The sequence below is a fragment of the Euprymna scolopes genome, chromosome 23, assembly GCF_053919585.1.
Source record: "Euprymna scolopes isolate OS-2025 chromosome 23, ASM5391958v1, whole genome shotgun sequence".
Lineage (NCBI taxonomy): Eukaryota > Metazoa > Mollusca > Cephalopoda > Sepiida > Sepiolidae > Euprymna > Euprymna scolopes.
Genome location: NC_136504.1, coordinates 22,419,400 through 22,424,333, shown reverse-complemented (window position 1 = coordinate 22,424,333; position 4,934 = coordinate 22,419,400). Strand labels below are relative to the sequence as shown.

The 4,934-nt window shown below is 31.2% G+C and overlaps 1 pseudogene; it reads right to left on the bottom strand.

The window, feature by feature from the left end:
* Positions 1-4,495: 4,495 nt before the first annotated feature.
* On the bottom strand, positions 4,496-4,612 carry LOC145246211 (5S ribosomal RNA; annotated as a pseudogene).
* Between the last annotated feature and the right edge of the window lie 322 nt (positions 4,613-4,934).

Below are 4,934 nucleotides of genomic sequence, written 5' to 3'. Positions count from 1 at the left end.
TATTATTTTACGACTTGCCCCAGCGTAGTATAACCACCCCCAACCATCCCATGTTAAGAACGGCTTTAAGAATAAACACCTCCCAACCTCCTGATGTTAAGAACGGCTTTTGAAGTTGGAGGTGTTTATTCTGAAAGCTGTTCTTAACATAGGGAGGTTGGGGCACGTCGTAAAAATTTACCAGTTATTATTATTATTATTATTATTATTATTATTATTATTATTATTATTATTAAAAAGTTCTGTAAATATATAAAAAGAATGCACTGAGAAAGACATCCATTTATTTAAATATATTTTGTTTAAAGACGTTCGTTTTATTACTTACATTAAAAAGTTTTGCGTAAAGAGAAAAAAGTTTTCCTTTTTTTAATCCTTAAAAGTTTTGTAAATATTTAATATTAAAGAAAATGTTTTGTAAAGATATATTTTTTTCTTTTAAATCTTAAAAAGTTTTGTAAATATATTTTTAAAAAATCTTGCTCACGAGCTTTCGACCCTGTCTGCTATTTGACGTGTTTACAAACAACCAACGGCAATGCCAAGATCAAACTACCGGTGTCACTTGAAATGTTCGCCAATCTTTGTCTTCTGATACGGAGTATCTAATCTTTACTTGATCCGAGCGAGAGAGAGAAACAGAGAGTGAGAATAATTGACATGTAATGAACGAAAATGTCAGAGAACAATATTAACGATTTTATAAATCAAGAGATTAAACCTGTTTTGACTAAGGAAAAAAAGCGTAACTGAATCGGGTCAAAAAAGTCTATCTATGAAACATGACGTTTGTCGTTCAATTTTTTATTTATTTATTTATTTTAATTATATCTTTTAATTTCAAATTACCACTGACTTTTTCCGTTATATTAAATTGAATATTTATTTATCTAATTTATATTTTAATAAGTTAAAATATCAAGCTTATTGAATAGTTGTTATGCTAGCTTTTATTTAGTTTCTATATATGCACATATACTTATGCACACACATACATACACACATATAGACACTCACACAAATACATATGTGTACAAACACATACAGATATACTCGCACAAACACACGCACACAAGCATCTGTACACGTATAAATTGTGGTTTAAGTTATTATTCATTTATATAAGTATAAATTAATTTTTTATTATTTTTATAATATTTCTTAATATTAGTTTATTATTATTATTGTTTTTAATAATTCATAATTTTTATTATTTACCTATTTTGTCTCTTTTTATTTCATTTTATTTAACGTTTTCATTCATTTATTAATTTAAATTTTCATATATAAAGAGTGTATTTAAATCTAAATTATTTTCGAATAGTTTCTCAAAGAATTTTAAAATATTTTAAAAATAATCTAAAGTCACGTTTAATCTCTACATTTTGATAATCTTTTCTAAAAGTTTACAGTGTATTTTTTTAGGAATTTAATTAATTCTTATGAAAACCTCATTTCACCTTAATGTATTGTAAATCTTTGAAAGTATGCACATAAAACTATATCATTGAGATTCACTAGTTAGATAATTTCCAGTATGTGTTAGGGAATAGGTATAGTTACATATAATTAAACCGATGTATTAAGTACTAGTGTCGTACTGCAGAATGTGTGTTGGAGAGATAACGAATTTTTAACATTTTACCTGTTCATATTTGACTTTTAATTTAAATATCTTAGTGTTCACGTCAAATATAAAAAATAAACTTCAAATCGAGAAGGCAAAAAGCAACTCTGCAAAATGGAAAATTGTTATTTAAATGTAACTTTAAACCATTAATGCAACACAAATACAACAGAAACTTCTTTCATTCTTCCACTAAAAAGTTCCAACGGTACCTCTTAGGAAACAATAAGCAATGTCTTGTGGAATGCATATAACACGTATTATAGATGTTTATGACAATGGTTTCATACGGATTGAACAATAAATATTTGCCCAGAAGAAGTGTTAATAAAGAAAACTTGCATGCATTACTTATGACAAAACTTGTGAAAAACATAAATATATATTACCAGCATTTCAGCCCGGCGTTGTCCGGGTGTTTGGAGGTGTATGTTGAGCAAATATTTAAAAAAAGCGGTCAATTTTTTTAATACTTTGACCCCTATTATAACCCCTTAACATTTATTGTTTTGTTTTCTAATCAAGTTATTAAGTTAGACCCATGTCCAAGGAACCTCTATCTAAAATTCCAAGTGTTTAGACCCAAAATTGTCGGAGGAGTTTGGTAGAATCGTCAAAGCTAAAATCGTTGAATTTTTACCCCTTAACAGCCAAATTTCTAACTGAAACCGATTACAAAGATCTTCCCAAATCTCAGTACACTGTATATCAAATTTCAAGTCTGTAGACTGAAAATTGACAGAGTTATTTGGTAAAGAAATGTACACACACACACACACACACACACACACACACACATAGACACACAGACACTTTTATATATACACTATCATTTCAACCCGGCGTTGCCCGGGTGTTTGGATATGTCTGTTGAGAACAAAAAAAAAAAGTGGTAGTAGGAAGGCAGGTTTGAACCCGTACCGCGAAAGAGGAAAAGAGTGGGGAAAAAAACCTGACGTCTTTGCTATTACGACCCCCGCTAAACAGGAAGTGACTTATTTTTAAATTAAGGCTTGGCAATCGAAAGGAGAGGATGACTTTAAAAAATATCGATGAAAAAAGCAACCCCCCCCTGTAGAAAACTGCCCAGTTGAAAGTGAAGATATTAATGTTTTTAGCCAATTTTTCGATATTTGTCATCTGAAAGGTCGACCTTCAAAACGATACTGATCTTGGTAAAGTCCGTCGCCTCTGTCGAAAGTTTTAGGCAGACATGCAAACATACATACATATATACATACATACATTTATATATTGGTAACTAAAAATTTTAGTCCAAACCGATTAAAAGGCTTGCCTAATCTCTGAATACCTTTTATGTAAATTTTCAAATGTTTAGACCAGAAATTTTCTGAGTAATTTGGTAGAGACCGCAGAGGTCAATTTTTTTTTAACTTTGACCCCTATTATGACCCCTTAAAATTTATTGTTTTAGGCTCAAATTAAGTTATTAAGTTAGATCCATGTCCAAGGAACCTATATCTAAAATTTCAATTGTTTATACCCAAAGTTGACGGAGGAGTTTGGTAGAGTTCTCAAAGGTCGAATCGCTGAACTTTGACCCTTTAACAGCCAAATTTATGGCCGAAAGCGATCACAAAGATTATCCCAAATCTCAGTACCCTGTATATCAAATTTCGAGTCTGTAGACTAAAAATTGACAGAGTTATTGCGTAGGGAAATGTACACAGACACACAGATAAACAGACACGTTCACTTTTATATATATACTAGCATTTCAGCCCGGCGTTGCCCGGGTGTTTGGATGTGTATGTTGAGCAAAAAAAAAAAAAGAAAGAAAAGTGGTAGTAGGAAGGCAGGCTTGAACCCGTACCGCGAAGGAAGAAAGGACTGGAAAAAAAACCCTATATGTAAAATTTCAAATGTTTGGATAGAAATTGTCTGAGTAATTTGCTAGAGACAGCAGAGGTAATTTTTTTTAAAAAACTTTGATCCCTATTATGACCCCTTAACATTTATTGTTTTGGGCTCTAATCAAGTTATTGAGTTAGATCCATATCCAAGAAACCTATATCTAAAATTTCAAGTGTTCAGACCTAAAGTTGTCGGAGGAGTTTGGTAGAGTTCTCAAAGGTCGAATCGTTGAACTTTAACCCTTTAACAGCCAAATCTCTGTCCGAAAATCGATCACATCGATTTTCCCAAATCTCAGTACCCTGTATATCAAATTTCGAGTCTTTAGACTTAAAATTGACAAAGTTATTGCATAGGGAAATGTACACGCATACACACACAAACACGTTCACTTCTATAGATATATAGTATGATTTCAAAAATACAGAAATGTAAATAATCAAAATTCTCATGATTTTTTTTTTTCAAACAGCAACGAAAAAACACCATTAATAGAAATGTAAAAAATGATTTTTTTTATTGTTTCCCAATAGCACAAAAAGTGTTAAAACTAAAATATTTTTAAATAAATTATTTCCATAGGGTATTTCGTTTTATCTTTACTGACTTCCCTTCCATATTTAGGTAAACCGAGTTCATTTCCGGCGTCTTAACTTTGTGTACTGAATTATTGGACATAGCTCATGCGGATTGATTAATTTAAATTAATTTATTCATTTATTAGATAGATAGATAGATAGATAGATAGATAATGCATACATACATACATACATACATACATACATACATACATACATACATACATACATTTAAAAAGGCTTCCTTCAGTCTTGATAGACTATGAATACCAACTGTAAGGGTGCCTGCGCGTGAAATTTTTGTGGTAAGAGTTGGACAATCTCCAACCATACATCTCCTGAGTCGATATTGTTAAATACCAGTGGCAAGTGGAGGTTCAGGACGACTGGAAACAATGCCGAGATAAGCGGAAAGCACATACAGCGCCTAGAATTCCCAAATGGTCACCCATCTAGTACTAGCCAGGCTCAACGTTGCTTAACTTCGGTGATCTAAGGCGAATCGGTGTGTCAACGTGATTATGCCGTATTTAAATACATACATACATACATACATGGCAACAGTAAAAATACAATGGTAGAAATTGCAACAATAAACATATCAACGAAAAAATTGGCAACAGTAAAAATACAATGGTAGAAATTGCAACAATAAACATATCAACGAAAAAATTGGCAACAGTAAAAATACAATGGAAGAAATTGCAACAATAAACATATCAACGAAAAAATTGGCAACAGTAAAAATACAATGGAAGAAATTGCAACAATAAACATATCAACGAAAAAATTGGCAACAGTAAAAATACAATGGAAGAAATTGCAACAATAAACATATCAACGAAAAAATTGGC